The sequence below is a fragment of the Gadus macrocephalus genome, chromosome 7 (assembly GCF_031168955.1).
Source record: "Gadus macrocephalus chromosome 7, ASM3116895v1".
Classification (NCBI taxonomy): Eukaryota; Metazoa; Chordata; class Actinopteri; order Gadiformes; family Gadidae; genus Gadus; species Gadus macrocephalus.
Window position 1 is genome coordinate 757367 of NC_082388.1, and position 12288 is coordinate 769654.

At 42.0% G+C, this 12288-nt stretch overlaps 1 long non-coding RNA gene across 1 annotated transcript; it reads left to right on the forward strand.

Moving 5' to 3' along the window:
• Positions 1–10165: 10165 nt before the first annotated feature.
• LOC132460777 (uncharacterized) lies at positions 10166–12078 on the forward strand. The gene is made up of 2 exons (XR_009526433.1): positions 10166–10240; positions 10651–12078. It is a non-coding gene; the product is annotated as an uncharacterized LOC132460777 (long non-coding RNA).
• The last annotated feature ends 210 nt before the right edge of the window (positions 12079–12288 follow it).

Genomic DNA, 12288 nt, shown 5'->3' on the forward strand with positions numbered 1-12288 from the left:
GAGGACGTAAAGTGGGCGTGGCCTAGTGGGCGTGGCCGAGGTGACGTAATGGCTTCGGCTTCTTCACCTAACTAAAGGTGATGCCTTCTGTGGTGGAGCAGCCTTCAATAAGGTCTTGCTCCCCTTGTTGATATGTGTGGGTAATGCAGCTTCTTAAAATACTTAACAATCCCTCCTTGGTCATCTCAGATGACCATACAATAATATTTTAAATCATAAACACCATTTACCACACCGAAAACATAGTCAAAGTAGGATAAATCATCAACACCATCAACCGCGTGGGAACAACTCTATCGAATAGAGAAAAACCACTACGCGTCCCCATAATACTGAAACGGCATTCACATTGTGGGTCTCATAGGAAATACAGGTCATTATTTAACAATACAACAATGAACATATATCTTGTTATCATACAATCGTATGGTCAAACAACACACAAACAAAAGTATCCATAGAAATCCTAAGCTAATACCCTTCGGTTATGTGCTACAAGGTCATACAATTTTCAACATGTGCAAAAGTAAAGTAAAAATTGGTAGTCATAATACAATTTTAAAAATTCAAAATTATTGATAGGCTAGCATGGATTTGGGTGGTTCAGGTGATCTTCGTGTATTGGTGCGCTGTTGCATGTGGGTGGTTTTGGGCGTTGTTATTATTGTAGCCATTGTTTCTTCTGTCGCCGTCGGGGCCTGTAATTCATGAACCCAAGACTCGTCCCTCCTTGTCAAGGGCTCAGCTCAGAGAGGTTACTTTTACATCATGGGAGCCTCCAAACAGGTTCTCCATCGTCATCGTGTCAGCAACAGGTGGCCTGTAAACAACCGTCTCAAAGAAGATCAACAGTACCATTATCAATGCAGCGATACAGAAATAACGGGTTGCACTCGCAACCAAACAATACTATATAATAACAAACACAACCCGTCTTGGTGGTTGAAAATTTGTTATTCAAGTAAATCCGGGATATTGATTATCTTATATACTGGCGCTTCTACTAGAATAGTATAGGTGTTGACTATTCTACATATTACAGCTGGATAGGGTCGGGCCCCTCAGGTGAGGTCTCGTCCACTTTCATCGAATCATATCTGATCCCCATGTAAGCCTGAATGGCACTTGGCGCTTCTGTAGCGCCCACTGCTGTGGTGATCAGCAGATGCAGTAGCCCTCGTGCACAGGGAATACAACGGCAGCCAGTGACAATTAACACGGTCTCTGCATTTATTCCCGCGACGGGCACTTACTGGATCATGCCTTTCCACCTCCCAAACATATTCTCCATCCATCCTGTGAAAGGGTCATTAATGCCGGAGTTCTCTGCCAATTCGAACCTGAGGGATTGTAATCATGCCAGCGCCCTGGCCACCAACCCAACCGGAGCTGTGTTATTGGGGATAAAAGTACAACATGTTCATGTTGTGCCTATCATCGCATACACCCCTCATATATAACATATCCATACCTTATATATTCCTTTAACCTTATTCGTCGAAAATTGTACGAACTGTTGCTGATTATGATATATGTTATTTATACAAACAATATTTTTTCTAATGGTGGACAACCAAAACTGAACCGATTCAAATCCTGCTGTTATTTGATCTCCTCATGTGACTGTTAGTCCTTGCTCGGCGGTGGTAGTTTGGAGGCTCCGGGTGTCTGCATCTGGTTCTGGAACTTTTGTTTCTATTGCAGAAATACAAACTCATGTACAGCAGTTAGTTGTTCAAAAACATATTTCCATTAATTCTAATTTTAATTGTTTTACAGTATCTACTTTGATTTAATTTCACACTACATCCCTCCTTGCGCATTGCTTCAGCCATGCGCATTGAATGACAACCAAACCTAACAACGCCGTAGTGCAACCAAGTTGCTATAACCAAAAAGATATAAAAGGGAAATAACAATGTTAAAATTTGCATGTTCAATATCACTTCTGTGTTAACCGTATCTCATAATAACAGTTACCTTCATCATACTACCCGATTGTCCTACACTAACTATGTATATTGGATGACCCTTATCTTCATTTATTCTACCTATTGCTCGCATTTGATGTTGTCCACACTTTGATTCACTCCTATGTACATCGCATACCACATCAAACGTGCATACGCCTTATTCTCTGCACAACATCCTATTGCGCCACCTTTTGTGATCAGGCCTGGTATATCCCACATCATGGGGTCTATCATCCAAAAAAAATACGTGTAGTATTTGACTGCTCTGCTAAGTTTCAAGACACCTCTCTGAACGACCACCTTCTTACCGGGCCTGACTTGACCAACACCCTGGTAGGTGTCCTGTGCCGCTTTCGGAAGGGTTCGATTGCCGTCATGTGCAACATCGAAAGGATGTTCCACCAGTTTCATGTGAAGAAGGAAGACCAAGATTATTTAAGATTCCTATGGTGGGAGAATGGCAACCTTGAAAATATACCATCAGTTTACAGGATGAAAGTACACTTGTTTGGAGCGGCATCGTCTCCTGGTTGCGCCAACTTTGGCTTGAAACATCTGGCAGCACAAGGGAAAGGGCAATTCAGTGAAGAGGCCGTACGCTTCATTCAAAGAAATTTCTATGTCGACGATGGTCTGATGGGCGTTCAAACTGAAAAGGAAGCCATTCAACTTGTGAAAGAATCAAGAGAACTTTGCCACACAGGCAAGTTGAGACTCCACAAATTTGTTTCCAACAGTGAGAATGTGTTGTCAACCATCCCAGAAGAGGAATGCACCACAGTCAAAGATCAAGACATGGCCTTGAGTCTACCTCATATGGAAAGAGCTCTTGGCGTGGAGTGGTGTATCACCTCCGATTCTTTTAAATTCAGAGTGGACATAAAACCTAAGCCACTCACAAGGGGTGTGCTTTCTATGGTAGCTTCTGTTTACGATCCCTTGGGATTCATCGCACCTTTTGTCCTCTTGGGGAAACAAGTTCTCCAGCAGATGTGCAGAGAGAAGATAAGCTGGGATGATGAAATTCCTGATAACTTAAGACCTCAGTGGGAATCGTGGATCAGAAACTTACCTCATCTAGCTGAAATGAAAATCAAAAGATGCTTCTTACCTTCAAGTTTCGGCAATGTCAAAAGGTATGAGCTTCACCATTTTGCCGATGCGAGTTTCTCCGGATACGGTGTATGCACCTACCTGAGAGCCATTAGCGAATCCGACGACGTCCATTGCTGTCTGGTAATGGGAAAGGCGAGAGTTACGCCTACCAGCGTCACAACTATACCACGACTAGAACTCACAGCAGCAGTTGTTTCAGTTCGAACCAGCGACATGCTTCAAAATGAACTTGAAATCCAAGATCTGCTAGAGTTCTTTTGGACCGATTCCACAGTTGTCCTGGGCTACATCAGTAATGATGCAAAAAGGTTCCAAGTGTTTGTAGCGAATCGCGTACAGAGGATTAAGGCAAGCACAAAACCTGAACAATGGGCTTATGTAGCTTCTGAAGACAACCCGGCCGATCACGCCTCTCGAGGTTTGACAGCTGAGCAGCTGAAGACTTCAAACTGGTTCACCGGACCAAAGTTTCTTTGGCAACTCAAACTTCCTAACAGAGAATGCAAGGTAGAAGAGATAAAGGAAGACGATCCTGAACTTCGCAAGGCTCTAGTGTGTAACACTCAGACAAAAGAAGACGGATCATTATTGGATCGCCTACAGAAGTTCTCTGATTGGAAAAGAGCAGTAAGAGCAGTTGCCAGATTGAAGCGGAAAGTCAAGGAACACAATGGTCTGAAGCAAAGAACGAACGAAAGCACAAGCCTAGAAGAAAGGGAAGAAGCAGAACAAACAATCGTCAAACTAGTTCAAGAACGAGCATTTTCAGATGAGATAAAGCGCTTGGAAGCAAAGGGAGAAGTTCTCATGTCCAAAGACAGTAAGCTGTACAAGTTGAGTCCATTCTTGGATGCAGAAGGTATTCTAAGGGTGGGAGGACGTCTCAGTCAAGCCACGTTACATCCACACGTGAAGCATCCGGCTATTCCCTAGTAAAGGTCACATATCAGCTTTACTCATCAAGCACTTTCATGAGAAGGTTTATCATCAAGGACGTGGAATGACGATAAACGAACTGCGAGCTAATGGATGGTGGATCATTGGATGTTCCAGTGCAGTCTCATCACACCTATTCAGATGTGTTAAGTGCAGAAAGTACAGAAGGCATACTGAAGAACAGAAAATGGGTGACTTACCACAGGATAGGATGGAGGCAGCACCACCTTTCACTTACTCCGGCATAGACTGTTTTGGACCGATCTATGTTAAGGAAGGACGTAAAGAGCTCAAAAGGTATGGTCTTTTACTCACCTGTCTATGTTCAAGAGCTATACACATAGAGGTCATTGATGACATGACGACTGACGCATTCATTAATGCACTAAGAGCATTCATTGCCATCAGAGGGAATGTTCGCCAGCTAAGATGTGACCAAGGAACCAATTTTGTCGGTGCAAGAAGAGAGTTTGCAGGACTCGTGAAAGGAATGGACACAGAAAAGGTCAAGGATCTAGGGCGGGGGTCGGCAATAGGCGGACCGCGGTCCGGGTCCGGACCCAACTGACGTCCTCTCCGGACCGAGACACAATTGCAACAATAATATTAATAATGCGATTTTTTTTTTATATACCGTATTGGTCCGAATATAAGACTGCCTTTTTTCCAATCGAAATAGGTCCGAAAAAGTCGGGTCGTCTTATATTCGGGGTCTAGTATTCAGAGCGCAGTTTCTCTTCTTCGCCTCTCCCTTTAAATGTCAATACACATTCGCGGCCGCAGGTTGCGCCAGAAATTGGTTCCGGGAAGAAGTAGTCCAGCGTCCTTAACAACCAGACCGTTACCGGTGTTTAAAGACAGGCTGACCATTAGAGACAAGTGGCTCAAAAGTGGGTCAGGTCAATCAACAACAGCGGAGGAGCTATGATGCCAATTTTAAAATAATGGTCGTCAATAAGGCAGAGTCAAGTAACAACTGCCAAGCTGCCAAGATGTTTGGGGTCACGGAGTGTAACGTAAGAAGATGGCGAGCACCAAAATAACGTCTCAAAGACGTCAACAGTCAGCGCAAATCCTACCGTGGTCCTCAAAGTGGCCGTTTCAGTGAGGTTGACCGGAGAGTTTTTGAAAACGTCAGAGAAAACGCGCTTTGGGCGGAGCCGGTGGAAGCGGAGCAGCTGGGGAGCGATGACAGCGAGAGCAAACACAGCGGGGCAGAGGACGTGTGTGATAGACAGAGATCGGAGGAGAAGTTTGGCGAATTTTGGTTAAGTTTAGTTAAATATGTGGCCTGTATTTTTCTATGTTATTTAAAAATGTTCCCAATGTTGCTTGATATTAATTTTGAATCATACTGTACATATTTTGCCTTGAAAGTGCCGTGGCCTTTACTGGCATATTATTGTCATTGATATAACAAGTGTTTAATTCACTGTTCTTTGTTCTGCAAATCTGGTCTGCAAATCTTTTTTTCTAAATGTTTGTGTTGAAAAACGGGGGGTCGTCTTATAATCAGGGTCGTCTTATATTCGGACCAATACGGGTATATATCATTTTGACCAAGAGATTTTAACAACTAATGTTTGGGTGACTTTTATAAACCCGTTAAATACATTAAATTAACTATAACTTTATGGTAGGCTATGTTTTTGTTTAAACCTTATAATGCCAGTAGCCAATCAGATGATAGCCTGCCCTACGAGCTGTGCGACTGGTGCACGCAAGCGCGGCAAAATTGACAGAAGAAAAGAGTGCCTTCAGTGAGAGAGAAAGCTTCATTGCAGTTCAAGAGAAAGATGGCGTGCTCTAAGAAGAGAAAGGTAGATTGTGAGAACAGAGCTTTTAAAGAGGAGTGTTCATTCTGCCTGCATGCAGCTCTAAGCCTGTGTGCCTGATCTGCACCGAGACGGTGGCGGATAGTCAGTTGTTGACCAAACAGACACTGATACTACTAGCGCCTAAAGTACTTATATTGGCTAAATATGCCTCTGAATCATAATGCACACCTTGACTGTTGGTACATAAAACACATGCAGTCCTATATCAGTGAAAACAACGGTCATAAAAAATGTGTGATAGACCCCCGGACCCAAGCTTGAGGATTTTTTTTTAAACTGGACCCATTAGGATTTTAATTGCCTACCCCTGATCTAGGGTGTGAATTTCTTATGAATCCCCCAGCAGCAAGTCATATGGGTGGCGCCTGGGAGAGGCAAATAAGAAGTGTAAGAAGTGTTCTGACAGTTATTCTCGACCAGTCGTCAAAAAGGCTTGATTGCGCCTCCCTAAGGACCTTCCTGTATGAGGTTATGGCCATCATTAACAGCAGACCTCTTACTACTGAACATTTGAATGACCCATCCGGACCCGAACCTTTAACCCCAAACCATATCCTTACCATGAAGCCAACTGTTATTCTACCCCCACCCGTACAATTTATCAAAGAAGATCTTTATCTTCAGAAGAGGTGGCGTCGAGTCCAGTATTTGGCCAATGAGTTTTGGGTTCGTTGGAAGAAAGAATACCTATTGAGCTTGCAACCAAGACAAAAATGGCAAAAGAAGAGAAGAGACTCAAAGGTCAACGACATTGTCCTTCTACAAGATGATCTGGCACCACGCAATGAGTGGAAGTTAGCCCGTGTCACAGAAGTCTATCCAGGGTTAGACAGTGAAGTCAGAAAGCTAAGATTGTTGGTTAGCAACACTACATTTGACAAAAAGGGGAAACCCACAGTTAAAACTGTGTTTCTTGAGAGACAAATACATAAGGTTGTTACTCTGCTTGAGGCAGACTAGAGTGTTAATGTTTGCTTGACATTTCATGAGGAAGGGTTGACATGCTGTTAATTTTAAAACCAGAACTATTTCATTTGTATATTAAAGTTTGACAAAAATATTTAGTTTAGAGAAATCCCACATTACTGGTTTGTGTGATTTGGTGGGAGTGTAACTGTCATCATTAAAAGGTCTCTGAAATGTAATTATTATTTTCATATTATAAGACATAAGGAAATTCATTTTTGTTTATATTAGTAATTCAATAATTGTGTTCGTTATTCGGGTTTAAAATTGTATTTGAATAGTTTGTTGAATGACGTCACTTGTAAGGCTGATGTTTTAGATTAGAAGATTCTCTGTCAGTTAGAGATGCGGCATGAGAGAAGGTGAACAGCTTGTGATACGCATCGCCGAAAATAATCTAGTTTCAAAGTCCCTGTAAATAGCATGCAGCCAACGAGGTATGTTTTTTGTTGTTTCCCTGTATTTTGTTTTGCTTGTTTGGCTCTTTGTGTGCCGTGTAATTTATGATTTTATGTAAAGCTTATGCCGTGATTTCTGTTGTACTGTGTATGTATTCATCTATAGTTTTCACGGTGGAGTTGGAGTAAAAGGCTACAATAAAACCCGTCAAAGGAAACCATTGGTGTCTACCGAATGCTATTCGAGGGAATTACACTAGCGATTGTGGTACTTGCGCTTGGTTCTATGAACATCCTTTCTGTACCGACAGCAATATATTGATGCACTTCTTATGACAAATGTACTTATTGTAAGTCGCTTTGGATAAAAGCGTCTGCTAAATGCCCTAAATGTAAATGTCAAATGTAAATGTTCCAGTTAATAAAAGAGGAAATGAGGCTACAAAGGGAGGCAGATGAAAGAAGAGCCCAGGAGAGCAGGGAAAGAATGGATAGGTTTTTCTCAATTTTGGAGCGTTTGGTGGACAAATAACTTATGTTCTGTTACATTTAACACATTGTTTATTATTATTTACATATTTATTGACACTAACTTATTTAACTAACTATTTATTAACTAACTATTTAACTAACTTTTTTGATTAACTATTTATTAAAACCCTAACTAACTTTTTTGTATTGACTAATGTATTCGTATATAACTTATAAAACATATATACAACAATACAACTATTTACAACAAAAAACATTCATGTGACTATTTACAAAACTACTATATGCAAAAACATAATTTTTGTTGGTTTCTTTGTTCTTTTTTTCGCGCTGTCCGGTTTAACTTCTGTTTACTAACAGGTCAGGTCAGCTGTCAGGGTTGCTAGGTGACAGGAGCAGCGCGTGGTCACGCAAGATAAAGGGCGGTAACGGTTTGTTACGTAAACCGGAAATGCTCCGTAGGCTAGACCGTCCAGGGACTCGCCACTTCGACCTGGGCGGGACTTTACGTCCTACGTCACTCGCTATGGGTTTGCATGTGTGCGCGTAGCCGTTTTGTCTCAGGGATCTGTGCGCGAACTCCCTTGCACTACAGATTACGAGCGTCAGTGTCGTACGCGATGGAGGGTGGGTGACATTCCTACAGTCTGTGATGATAGGCTATATTTCTACAAATGACTTACTATTACTAGCGATTAACATGACGAAACAACACGAACTAAGCTAACATTAGACTATAGCCATACCAGATAACGCCATACCAGCTAACCCTAACTATTTCTATTAAACTCTGAACCATTTTGCAACAGGCAACTGTGTGTTGGTGCGTCTTATTGCTTCCCACGTCTGCGTCTGCATCTTTCCCACTCCTGGCTAATAGTTTCAGCTTTTGTACTGTATATCAGAAATGATCACCCTGTACCACACTGCTGACTTGTTGTTTTGTGAGCACTCACGCATTTCTCTAGGTATCTTAAGTTTCCTACTGGAGTCATCAAAACTTTAAACTTTGTTATTGTAAGAAATATTGTGTTGCAAAAACACTTTGTGTCTTACCCTTAGCGTTACCCTAACCTTAACCCCAGTAACTTTTCTTCATCATAAACTACAAGTTACGCAAAATGGCATACAAACATCCAGTCCAATATGAATGAAAAAAGCTAGCTTCATTAAGGAATCGAACCCCTTATCCCTGCGTTAATGAGTTGTTCTCTGACCACTAACCCATCAGGTCTTAGTACATGCGATTCAAGAGTTAACCACTTGACAATCTTTAAACTTCGGTTGCCTAGAAATTGTAAAGACAGTGATGTGTGTACATTGTTCGAGTATCCGTCACTCGCGATGTGTGTGCAGTCCAAAATGAAAGAAAAAACCTTGCATCACTAGGGAATCGAACCCCCAATCATCAGTTGGTCGTTGGTAACTGTAAACAAATAGATCACATTTTGTTTAACTGCTAACTAACAAACGGGTTTATGCGTTCACTGAACAAAGATTATGGAAATAAAAGACCACTTTTCCATCAGAAAAATCATCAGAACCGTTATTACCAACCCATAGACACTAAAGCCAAAACCTCACATGCACACCCATCGCGAGTGACGGCTATGCGCACACATGCACACCCATAGCGAGTGACGTAGGACGTAAAGTCCCGCCCAGGTCGAAGTGGCGTCGATTTAGAGAGTCCCAGACCGTCCATGGACATATTAAAGGATGGACCACAGACTGGAAAATGGCCGCCCATTCATTCCTATACAAACTGCTCAGTGGCGCAGGGTAGACATCTTATAGGTAGACGGAGCATCGAATGCTACCGCCTACTGGCGCTGACGAGACGCGGGGCCGCCATCTTGGAATGGTCATCCGCTCCACTCAGTGTAATCCGTTTGGCTGGAGCAATGAACTGTCAGCGCATTTAATTAATCATACCTCGCTGAATACCACTGATTTTCATGCGTTTTTTTGTCATACGTGTAGCTATGATAAAGGCCACATGGTTTGGCGTGTTTTATTATTCAATACTAATTATACCAATAGTACGGTAATGTTAAATCGTGCATGTGAAAAGTAATCCCCCGATTCCTATTATGGATTGTCCGCCGATTTGAGCAGGAATACGCTGAACAACAGCCCGGCATCCTGTTTCTGCTGCTGTTGCTGCTCCCGGTTGACCACTCCAAGATGGCGGCCGTATTTCTCGCGTCCCAGCAGCCAATGCTCCGTCTACCTTGTGTCCCAATTCCAAGGACGCATCCTTCGAAGGCTGCATTCGAAGGATGCGTCGACGCCGATTGCGTCACAGCGTCGCGGCAAGTGCTTTCCCAATTCCAAGGGTCCTTCAAATGCGGCCTACGAATGCAGCCTTCTTTTCCCGGATTTGAAGGATGCATCGGCTGTATCCTTCACGGCCCAACGTATCCCAAGATCCTTCACGGCCCAAATCCCTCCCAAGATTCATTGCGCATTCAATCAATGGAGATGGCGGAGAATGGCGATTTAAGTTCTGCATTTAAATGTAAGTATTTGGTTTCTAGTCACTCGAGTATTTAACGATACAAATGTTAAAAATACAAGGGCCCTTAAAACTTTTTTCATTAAAGTAATAGGCAATATAAGTAAGGTAACGTTACAGTTAGTGACGCTGTAACGTTAACTAAGAACACCCGTTAAGCCCTATAGTTTCAAATTTAAGAGGTTAAAATGGTTATATTTACCGAAATTGTGGCGATTATATAGATAATTTGCTATTCTGTAACGTTAGATAAATGGACCAACGCGAACACAGGTTGTGGACCCTGGTTTTCAGACCGTAACGTTACAGACGTTGGGATTGATTACACAGTTAACTTGGTTATTTTGCTATTTAAGCTGCTTTGGTTTGGTAGTGTAAAGCAAAACTAATTCTAACATTTGGTTTTGGTTTAGGGGGCCAGCAGCATACTGCTCGATTTATTCTATTGAGGGGGGAGAATGATGAGCTGTTCACCGGGGTGAAATACTCCGCAAGTGTGGCTTGGGGGTAAAGAAACAATCGTTTATTTATATCGTAAGTTAGTTTATAAAAATTATTATAGGCCATTTATATATCTTCATTTGACCATCTTGTAAAGGTTAGTTAAATTAGCCCTCATTAAACAGCAGGACCGATACAACATCCCCAGAAATCCTTTACTACGATGTCCTATTTTGGGTTATTAAAGAAAGAAAGACAAAAAAAAGTCACAGCTCGCATCACCCCTAGTGGGTGCTACACACTGGTGGTGGTGAGTGAGGTCCCCCCCTTCAATGTAAAGCGTCTTTGAGTGTCTAGGAAAAAGCGCTATATAAATTCAATGCATTATTATTATTAGACAGCACTAGAAAAACACACAAAGAAAAAGGGTGTTTTGACTTCTACTGGTTGTCTTATTATTATGGGCTTCATATAGGATGAGGGCTAATTTAAATGTAACCTTTACAAGATGGTCAAATATATATATTATAAATGGCCTATTGTTAACATGGGCTATTAACATGATTGATAAATGTGTCTCTTGTTTTCTCTGATTAATAATGTCTCTGTGTTTACTGTTTAGGACAATTCTGGAGAAAATAGGCCTGCAGGGTAAGGTGACTCCCCCGCTGGCAAAGAAAAACTTTTGCTGAAATTAGTTTTGATACTGCTCTTGTTGTTAACTGCCATGATGGATTTCCTCTGCCTTAGGATTGCAAGTATCCAGGGTCAGGAGAGGGGGTAGGTGGGAAACCCACTGCTGTCACTTGGACCTGGTTTGTCCCCATGGATGAGGTATTGTGACAGATGCATTCCACCAACCCCCCTGTCCTAATTGCCTCCATCCCTGAGAACACACCAGGGCCAAGTACAGCAAGTACAGCAGTGGTGGATCAGGAGGTTGAGGACAAGGATCAGGAGGAGGAAAGACAGCGAGGGCCAAGGTCCAGAAAGAGGGACAGAGAGGAAGACATGTTCCAGAGTCGCTCACTATCTTCCGAAAAGGACTCAAGATTCACCTGTTCAGAGTCCACCTCGACTGCATAGCCACCCTCCCCCTTCTGGCAACCATTGTACACTGTGTTGTATTGTATTGTATTATAGTACTTAACTGTGTAGCAACTGCAGTAGCTGCTATCATGGCTGTAACACGGGGAATGGGTTAGCCTAGCGATTGTGGTACTTGCACTTGGTTCTATGAACATCCTTTCTGTACCGACAGCGATATATTGATGCACTTCTTATGACAAATGTACTTATTGTAAGTCGCTTTGGATAAAAGCGTCTGCTAAATGCCCTAAATGTAAATGTAAAATGTCAATGTTCCAGTTAATAAAAGAGGACATGAGGCTACAAAGGGAGGCAGAAGAATGGATAGGTTTTTCTCAAATTTGGAGCGTTTGGTGGACAAATAACTTATGTTCTGTTATATTTAACACATCGTTTATTATTATTTACATTTTTATTGAAACTTACTTATTTAACTAACTATTTAACTAACTTTTTTGATTAACTATTTATTAAAACCCTTACTAACTTTTTTGTATTGACTAATGTATTCGTATATAACT